Here is a 10946-nt window from a genome sequence, read left to right as displayed (position 1 = left end):
ACGTATGTGATGTGCAACATATCACCAAACCTCAAGTTATTGTCAGTCATAAACTTTCGCCAACCGTCCAACGCATAACGTGGGTTCAATTCATTCAACTCCGACTTAACATCATAAACCTCTACAACTCCAACCATGTTTTGAACTTTCAAAGGATGAAGATCAAGAGAAAGACCTGCTCGTCTGGCAACTTCAGCAGGAAGACGCTACATGTATTGTGTGGAAAAAAATAATAGTCAGACAAATAAACATAAATCATTAGTTTGTTATAAAAAATGGTATACCAGCCTATAGTCTCCTTTGCGATCAAATGAAAGAACTCAGGGTCGAGAAGATGTGCAGAATGTTTTTTTGCAGTCTTTGCAATCTTATTTCTACGGTTAAGCTTTTTCTGAACGTTGGCGGCTCTCTTCCCCTTGATGAAAAAGTAAACATATACATGTGAATTAAAAGAATGTTGTATATGCACAAAAAAACAGTTTATATAACATATACTAATTAACTGGCAAGTATAGATACCTTAACTTTATGAGCAGATGAAGAACATCCAATATGATTACTTGTGTCGACAGGTAAAGCAGCATTTCCCTTAGTCCTATTCTTGACCACCTCCTTTCTCTCAGAAGTAACTTTACCTTTCTTCTTAACCTGTTTTCATAGAGTAACTTTAATAACAATAGTAATATAACAATCTTTAAGATGGTAAACTTACATCTTGGGTTTTGTTCAATCGTGAAGACATGCGTCTCTTTGATGTGCATTCGGCATTGGTTGGTAACTTCTTCTAAATAATACATTATTAGATAAATATAACATCAGTAAATAGCATTACTAATAGTTGTAAAAACATTAAATTCTTATATGTGTTAAATTAAAAATAAATAATTTTAATAATTTAGTAAGTACCTGAGTAACAGTTCTACCTTCACCTACAGACACAACTTCTTCATCCTCATAGATGTCCTGGTCAACATTAATGAATAATTAATATAATGCTAAAAAATTAAAACTTTTACTGCTAATGCTAAATACTTACGTACCTTGAATGCATTCTCAACATAATCAGCCTTCGATATCTTAAGTACATTATCATCGTCAGATTCAGGTTTCTTCAAAAAGCAAATCTCAGTCTAATCTCTATAAACTACTACCTCAAAAACAACATCATCAATTCTGCTAAACACAAGCAAATCATCCTCCAGTATCCCAACATCGTTGCACATTTCCGGCCATCCTCTAGCAAATACAAAGTTGGTATCAACCTTAGAAGCCTCAACATTGTCACACCCCCAAAATCCACCATGCGGAGTACCACCGCTTGGAGGCGTGACGTGACCAGGATCGAGCCACCAATCATATCGAACAACATAATTAAGTAAATAAAACCAAACACAATACGATTGGTGACCAAAAGGAAGTAAACCGATTTTAGTTTAACAGCGGAAGCATAAAACATAAGTTCAAAACATAGTCCATAGTTCATAAGTTTAAAGTCCAAAACGTAGGTTTAATAAGTTCATAAAGTTTATTTATTAAATACGGGACATATCAGTTCGCATCCCACAACGACCACCTCCATATGCAAGCTCCAAGCATTTAACGACCTGTAAAGCATGTAACAACGAGTCAACAACAAAGTTGAGTGAGTTCACATTTAGTTGTTTAGTTTTGAGTTGTTTCTGCAAACGTGGTTTGTCTTTCGTTGGCGTAATTGCCGTGGGGGTTACCCCGTAGTTGAAAGTAAGATTAACCAGTTCATTCTTTATTACCCAAACCATTTCCATGATTAGTGGGGGCTTCCCCATGTGAACCACTAGACCGTATGATATCGACTACTACGCAAGTAAGTTGTGCCCTACATCAGTGTCTAACATCACTGATGGTTTGCCATAGTCCATTAGTACATGCCCGTCCGACTGGCACGGTGTGAGGTTTGTTAAACCTAATAGCGCTATTAACTAATGACCCGCTCGCCATTGGCCTCGGCGATTAAGTCGATATAAAATGAGGGACTTATGATAGAGTTTTGTCTAGTAAGTTTTAAAGTTGTTGTCCTACCCAAGGAGGACGAACGTACGTAGTTCTACCCAAGGAGAATACGCAGGAATAATATTGGCATCCTACCCAAGGAGGATGGCCGTACATATCCTACCCAAGGAGGATATGTAGATTCAATTTTAAGTTCTTTAACCCATTCCCAAACCACCGGGAATCCCATGCCTTAGAAAGTGTGTGAACTCACCTCGGTTTGCTCGGTTAGATTCTCAAATATAGCTAACAGTCAAGGTCGGCCAATCACGTCCTAATATAATTTACCAGTTAGTCATTTAGTGGCTTTCAAATAGAACACAAAGTTCCTACACGTATCTATCACACAACATGCATCGTTTTAACGGTTTATGCCCATCTAAGTTTCCCATACATTCCCCACTCAAAATCAAACATACGATAATGCACATAACATATATAACATGTTAGATCATTCACGGATAGCATACTCGACATTTAGACACGCAAGTCACAACTTATCTCAATTTAGCATTTATATTCAAAACCGGCTGTTTTCGAACGTTTTAATAAAATAGTTAAATTATTCCAAAAATTCCCAAATGTTTACAGAATGTCTTAAACGTTCCATATTTTATTGTGTAAAAATATCGGGGTCCGGTTCACTACCAATATTTTATAAAAAATCATATTCCGGACTGAACTCAGATTTATGAATTTCTGACCACAGTCCACGGAACAATTTATTAAAAATTCATCGAGTGTCCGATTTACGAAATTCCAGTGGGGTAATTACACGTGCATCAGTTGTCATCTACTGTACAAATTTCATGGTCCGATTCATCACAAAACTCAGGTTATGCCCGAAAGTATAACACCCATTTATTGCTGTCAAAATTCAGCTTAAGTTGCTGTTACAAATTAACACTTTAAAAATAGTAAACGAAGTTCAAAAATTACGATTCCGGTGCCATTAGAACCGTATTTCATAATGAAATATTTTAGATTCAAAATATCGGTTTTTCGTTGAGTTTATGACCTGTTTACAGCCAACTGAAGTTGGCTGTAAAGTATGGACAGATTGCTGTTTTTGGTCTCTAGCTTACTAGTTTGTGTTCGGTTGATCCCGTTAATCATATTTAGTGATCGTAACAACATCCCACATCAATATCAACAAGTAAATCAGCAAATACTCAGTACATATCAAAACAACTTCATACTAACACAAGTACATCATGTTTCATCTTCTTGGTTAAACCCTTTTTAGTGTTCTTGTGAAATAAACGTCATTCTACAAATATTAGCCATAAAAGTAAGATAATCAAGGGTTAAAAGAGAGCTTACTACTAGCTTATAGCTAGGGTAGAATCTATTGAGAATATGATGGTGAAAAAGACTAGAACAAGCTCCTTAGAAAGTCCTTCAGTTGCACCTTCCATGGATGAACTTCAAGCTTAGAATGAACTTGTTAATGGAAGAGATAGATGATTGGAAGTGGTGGTGATGGGTTTCGGTTATGGAGGAACCGAATTGAGAGAGAGAGAGTGGGAGTTTGAGTGTGTAATCTAGAGAATGATGGTTGTGATCTCAAGACTTACTTATAATCATCATTCACATATCTTGGACACTTACACAAGCAAGTAATCCAATAACAAATAAGATAAAATCTTCTCAAATATGTGGAGTATGTTGGATGGACGGTTCATGAGGGAAGAGAGAGAGAGATGTTGAGTGTTGTAAGAAATGTGATCTTAGAAGATTATGTAGAGATTTAAAGAGATATGTAAGAGATATGGTGGGTCCCCCATGGACATGGCCGAAATTTCAAAGGGGGGAAGGGGTCTTGATGTAAAATTTCAACTAGATGGTAAATACTAGTTACTTCCAAGTATAATTTTCCATATATTAGTTTGTAGGGAAATTTAGCAGGTGTTATGATATACGGGGATCATAACTAGTCAAGAAATAATAACACAGTGTGTTAGACAAATATTTGGTGTCCCGGGTAATGTCCGGTTGTTCGGTCGGATACTGTTCTGTTAAAGTGTTTAGTTATTCCGCAAGGCGTCTTATTCATATATCTTTGTAACACAATTTATTCCTAACACATAGGAAAATATTCAGGACCATTTAGTCAAGTTTTCTGCATACTACTAGTATGCTAACACGCACATGTAAGTATAACACAGTAATCAGAGAGCAGCTAAATAATTCAGGACAGTCATCAAACACTTTAATTTTTATTAAATAATCGTACGGATACATGTAATTACGAGGGTTGTCACATTCTCCCCCTGTTAAGAAAATTTCGTCCCGAAATTTAGTGCGCGGTTACTGAGGAAGCTAGTTATGTTGCGTTGGTTTCCTGGTTTTCCTGGGGTGTCACATCATCCCCCCGTTGATTTGGAATTTCGTCCCGAAATTCTGCGGTAGCTTCAACCTCAGTAGTGGTTGCATTTTTCTTAAACAGCTGGGGATACTTGAGTTTCATCTGGTCTTCCCATTCCCAGGTATACTCTGGGCCACGACGGGAATTCCAACGAACTCGGACGAGAGGTATTCTGGTGTGTTTGAGAATCTTAACGTCTTGATCCGTAATTTCTACTGATTCCTCGACGAATCGCAGCTGGTCGTCGATAGTGAGCTCCTTGAGAGGAACTATGAGGGTCTCATCTGACAGACACTTCTTCAGATTTGACACATGGAAAACATTGTGAACTCCGCTGAGTTCTTCAGGTAGATTCAACCTGTAAGCGACTTTTCCATTTCTCTCAATGATCTCGAACGGTCCGACATAACGCGGGTTGAGCTTGCCCCGTTTTCCAAATCGGACGACACCTTTCCAAGGTGAGACTTTGAGCAGCACTCGATCCCCAACCTGGAACTCAAGTGGTTTTCTTCGCTTATCGGCATAGCTTTTCTGATGGTCACGAGCTGCCGCCATTCGTTGTCGTATCTGAGCAATCTTTTCTGTTGTATCTACTACTAGTTCTGGGCCAGTGATTTGACTGTCACCAACTTCTGCCCAACAAAGAGGTGATCGGCACTTGCGTCCATACAATGCCTCGAACGGAGCAGCCTGGATGCTGGTGTGGTAGCTGTTGTTATACGAAAATTCCACTAACGGGAGATGCTTTTCCCAGCCGTTGCCGAAGTCGATCACGCATGCCCTAAGCATGTCTTCGAGAGTCTGAATGGTGCGTTCAGATTGCCCATCCGTCTGTGGGTGATAAGCGGTGCTCATATCTAAACGTGAGCCAAAAGACTTATGCATAGCTTGCCACAGTTCAGAGGTAAAACGAGTGTCACGATTAGAAATGATGGAGGTTGGCACTCCGTGCCTTGATACCACTTCTTTTAAGTAGATGTCTGCTAGAGTAGAAAACTTATCCGTTTCTTTGATAGGCAGAAAATGTGCAGACTTGGTCAATCGATCCACGATCACCCAAATGGTATCATTTCCGCGTTGAGATCTGGGCAGGCCAGTAACGAAATCCATGGATATTTGCTCCCATTTCCATTTCGGGATCTCTGGTTGTTGAAGTGGGCCTGATGGTTTCTGGTATTCGACCTTGACTCTAGCACAAGTCAAGCATTTACTGACGTAGGTCGCTATGCTGGCTTTCATACCAGGCCACCGGTATGTAGTCTTTAGATCGTGGTACATCTTATCCGAACCAGGATGTACTGAATAACGAGACTTATGTGCTTCATACATCACAAGCTCGCGTAAGTCTCCATACAGTGGAACCCAGATGCGTCCGTTAACATAGTAGGCGCCGTTTTCTTTTTGTTCTAGCCGTTGCCTCGATCCTCTTAGGGACTCAGCTCTGATGTTCTCTGCCTTCAATGCTTCAACCTGAGCATCGCGAATCTGAGCGGGAAGGTTAGATTGGATGGTAAGCTGTAACGCACGTACCCGCCTAGGTATAGTATCCTTTCGACTGAGGGCGTCGGCCACAACATTGGCTTTGCCCGGATGATACTTGATTGCGCATTCATAATTGTTCAAGAGCTCGACCCATCGGCGTTGTCGCATATTCAATTCCTTTTGCTTGAAGATATGCTCGAGACTCCTGTGATCGGTGTAAATGGTGCACTTGGTACCGTACAGGTAATGTCTCCATATCTTAAGCGCGAAAACAACTGCTCCCAATTCCAGATCGTGGGTAGTGTAGTTCCTTTCGTGAACTTTAAGTTGACGTGATGCGTAGGCAATGACCTTGTCACGTTGCATCAACACGCAACCAAGTCCTTGGATGGAAGCATCGCAATAAACCACAATATCGTCTGTGCCTTCAGGCAATGAGAGGATAGGCGCGCTACAAAGTCTATCCTTCAAGTGCTAAAATGCGGACTCCTGTGCATCACCCCAATGATAAGTGACACCTTTCTGAGTCAGTGAAGTGAGAGGTTGCGCAATCTTTGAGAAATCTTTGATAAACCTTCTGTAATATCCTGCCAAACCCAAGAATTGGCGGATTTCTGTTGGTGTACGGGGTGCAGGCCAGTTCTTGATCGTGTCAACCTTGGATGGATCAACATGAATCCCATCCTTGTTTGCCACATGGCCCAGAAAATGGACTTCGCGAAGCCAGAAGTCACATTTCGAAAACTTGGCATATAGCTGCTCTTTACGAAGCAGTTCCAGAATAAGCCTCAGGTGTTGCTCGTGTTCCTCCTGACTCTTAGAATAGATCAGGATGTCGTCGATGAAGACTATGACAAATTTATCCAAGTAAGGCTTGCACACTCGGTTCATGAGGTCCATGAAGACCGCTGGTGCATTCGTCAGCCCGAATGTCATAACCAGAAACTCGTAATGGCGGTAACGAGTTCTGAATGCAGTTTTGGAGACGTCCTCATCTCAGACTCTCAGCTGATGGTATCCCGATCTCAAATCAATCTTGGAGTAATAGCTCGACCCTTGCAACTGGTCGAACAAGTCGTCAATACGTGGAAGAGGATAACGATTCTTCACAGTCACCTTGTTAAGCTCACGATAGTCAATACACATCCTGAAGGTACCGTCTTTCTTCTTCACGAATAACACTGGGGCTCCCCATGGCGAAGAGCTAGGACGTATAAAACCCTTTTCCAGAAGTTCTTGTAGTTGCGTAGACAGTTCTTCGAGTTCTGATGGAGCAAGTCGATAAGGCGCACGAGCTATTGGTGCTGCTCCAGGAGCTAGCTCGATTTGAAACTCGACTTGTCGATGAGGCGGAAGGCCAGGTAATTCCTCAGGAAATACCTCGGGAAAGTCGCGTACAATAGGAATGTCTTCTATCTTCCTTTCTTCCGCGGATGCCTCAGTAACGAGGGCCAGGATAGCGGTGTGGCCCTTTCGTAAACACTTCTGGGCTTTAAGGAAAGAGATGATCCCTACAACAGCACCACTCTTGTCGCCACGAATCACGAGGGGTTCTTTACCAGGGCGAGGGATGCGGACGATTTTCTCCTTGTAAATAATCTCCACTTGGTGTTGAGATAACCAATCCATCCCAATGACAACGTCGAAACTACCCAGAACAATAGGAATGAGGTCGATAGAAAAGGTCTGATCGGCAAGGACAAGCTTGCAACCCTTAACTATATGTGTAGCCTCTAAACTTTTGCCATTTGCTAACTCTATGATGTGCTTGGTGTTCAAAAGTGTTGGAGTACGCTTAAGCATTTGGCTAACTTCTAAGGACACGTAGCTAGTATCGGCACCCGAATCAAATAAAACAGTAACAAAGAAATCATCCAGAAGAAACTTACCCATCACAACGTTGGGGTCGTTCCTTGCTTCTCCCTGACCAATCACGAATACACGACCCTGGGCGCCATTGCCATTATTGTTACCCCCGTTGTTGCCTCCATTGTTGTTCCCATTATGATTCCCGTTTCTTGGGTTGTTCTGATTCTGGTTTTGGTTCAGCTGGGGGCAGTTCCTTTTAAAGTGGCCTTCAGCGCCACACTGAAAGCAACCTTTATTTCCCTGCTGAGGCTGCTGGTGGTGGTTCTGTGGAGCCTGTTGTTGTTGTTGGCGATTCTGATTCACAGGACGTGGGCTCCTGCAATCTTTGGCTTTGTGACCCAGCTTGTGACATCTCTGACAACGACCCTTGTTGCACTGGCCGCTGTGGTGCAGATTACATCGATTGCACTTAGGGTGATTTCCCTTGTACCCACCCTGACCTTGATTTCCAGATGACTGCTGACTGGGGCTCCTGTACTCATCTGTCTTTCGCTGCTGAGATTGAGCTGAAGTAGAACCCTTGCCCAGATTTCCATCCCACTTGCGCTTATTGTCGTTGGGAGCATCAGAAGTAGTGGCGCTAATACGTTTGGGCAGTTTGTTCTGCTCAACTGCCTGATCAGTGAGACGATGAGCCAACTTGACGATTTGCTGTATAGTGCCAAGGTTAGCTGAGGTTACGTGGCTTTGAATTTCTGGCACCAAGCCCTTAAGGTACAGCTCAATGCGTTTGTAGGGAGGGTCCACCATAGTGGGGCACAGGATGGCCAGCTCGTTTGACCTCTTCGTGTATGCCTCGATTTCAGACCCAGTCATCTTCAGATTGAAAAATTCTACCTCCAGCTTATGGATGTCGTCACGACTGCAGTACTCTTCTCTAATCAGTTCTTTGAAACCGTTCCATGGTGTGGCATTAGCAACTGCCAGTCCTAGTAGTTGAACCTGCGCCTTCCACCAGGTTAACGCAGCTCCTTCAAGTGTTCCGGTAGCATATTTCACCCTACGGTCTTCGGGGCATTCGCACATCTCGAAAACTGACTCAAGTTTTTCAAACCAGTGAAGAAGGCCTACAGCACCTTCTGTGCCGCTGAAAGTGCTAGGTCGGCAATCCATGAAGGTTTTGAATGTGCACACAGGAGGCTGAGCATGTTGACCTGTGGTGCGAGAATAAATGACAAGGTTAAGCACGAGGGTAGGTTTGCGAAGGTAAGATCTAAACGTCCTAAGATAGGTCGAAGTAGCAGGTTATACCTCCTGCAGGAACAGCTGCGAGTGCCTCAGCAACTCGTTCGTTGATCAGAGCCGTCAACTGGGCTTGAGTGAGGTTGATACGTCCTCCGCGTCCGCTCATGATCTTCATCACGAAGCAACGTAAGTGAGAAAAGTGTCGTGAAAGTGCGTAAGTGTGGGACGACAGTAGAGAGTAAGCACACAAGGTTCAAGTAGCAGTTATCACGTTAACTAATACACAGTGTGAGCTATCTAACCGACAATACAACATAATTCATACCACCTATTGTGTCGGGTCTTGCACGTGGAGCAAAGCATCGTGGTGGATCGTTGAGCACTGTACAGGTTATAGTCTGGTTTTATCAAAAATCTTTTCCCTTTTTAAAACCAAGTTCACTATAACCAATGGCTCTGATACCAATCTGTCACACCCCCAAAATCCACCATGCGGAGTACCACCGCTTGGAGGCGTGACGTGACCAGGATCGAGCCACCAATCATATCGAACAACATAATTAAGTAAATAAAACCAAACACAATACGATTGGTGACCAAAAGGAAGTAAACCGATTTTAGTTTAACAGCGGAAGCATAAAACATAAGTTCAAAACATAGTCCATAGTTCATAAGTTTAAAGTCCAAAACGTAGGTTTAATAAGTTCATAAAGTTTATTTATTAAATACGGGACATATCAGTTCGCATCCCACAACGACCACCTCCATATGCAAGCTCCAAGCATTTAACGACCTGTAAAGCATGTAACAACGAGTCAACAACAAAGTTGAGTGAGTTCACATTTAGTTGTTTAGTTTTGAGTTGTTTCTGCAAACGTGGTTTGTCTCTCGTTGGCGTAATTGCCGTGGGGCTTACCCCGTAGTTGAAAGTAAGATTAACCAGTTCATTCTTTATTACCCAAACCATTTCCATGATTAGTGGGGCTTCCCCATGTGAACCACTAGACCGTATGATATCGACTACTACGCAAGTAAGTTGTGCCCTACATCAGTGTCTATCATCACTGATGGTTTACCATAGTCCATTAGTACACGCCCGTCCGACTGGCACGGTGTGAGGTTTGTTAAACCTAATAGCGCTATTAACTAATGACCCGCTCGCCATTGGCCTCGGCGATTAAGTCGATATAAAATGAGGGACTTATGATAGAGTTTTGTCTAGTAAGTTTTAAAGTTGTTGTCCTACCCAAGGAGGACGAACGTACGTAGTTCTACCCAACGAGAATACGCAGGAATAATATTGGCATCCTACCCAAGGAGGATGGCCGTACATATCCTACCCAAGGAGGATATGTAGATTCAATTTTAAGTTCTTTAACCCATTCCCAAACCACCGGGAATCCCATGCCTTAGAAAGTGTGTGAACTCACCTCGGTTTGCTTGGTTAGATTCTCAAATATAGCTAACAGTCAAGGTCGGCCAATCACGTCCTAATATAATTTACCAGTTAGTCATTTAGTGGCTTTCAAATAGAACACAAAGTTCCTGCACGTATCTATCACACAACATGCATCGTTTTAACGGTTTATGCCCATCTAAGTTTCCCATCCATTCCCCACTCAAAATCAAACATACGATAATGCACATAACATATATAACATGTTAGATCATTCACGGATAGCATACTCGACATTTAGACACGCAAGTCACAACTTATCTCAATTCAGCATTTATATTCAAAACCGGCTGTTTTCGGACGTTTTAATAAAATAGTTAAATTATTCCAAAAATTCCCAAATTTTTACAGAATGTCTGAAACGTTCCATATTTTATTGTGTAAAAATATCGGGGTCCGGTTCACTACCAATATTTTATAAAAAATCATATTCCGGACTGAACTCAGATTTATGAATTTCTGACCACAGTCCACAGAACAATTTATTAAAAATTCATCGGGTGTCCGATTTACGAAATTCCAGTGGAGTAATTACACATGCATCGGTTGTCATCTACT

General features: G+C 41.9%; 1 long non-coding RNA gene across 1 annotated transcript; it reads right to left on the bottom strand.

The window, feature by feature from the left end:
- Window positions 1-346: 346 nt before the first annotated feature.
- LOC110874353 lies at window positions 347-698 on the bottom strand. The gene is made up of 2 exons (XR_004866397.1): window positions 520-698; window positions 347-415 (listed from the first exon to the last, which is right to left on the bottom strand). It is a non-coding gene; the product is annotated as an uncharacterized LOC110874353 (long non-coding RNA).
- Between the last annotated feature and the right edge of the window lie 10248 nt (window positions 699-10946).

Source organism: Helianthus annuus, chromosome 9 (assembly GCF_002127325.2).
Source record: "Helianthus annuus cultivar XRQ/B chromosome 9, HanXRQr2.0-SUNRISE, whole genome shotgun sequence".
NCBI lineage: Eukaryota > Viridiplantae > Streptophyta > Magnoliopsida > Asterales > Asteraceae > Helianthus > Helianthus annuus.
This window is presented reverse-complemented; position numbering and strand designations above follow the sequence as displayed.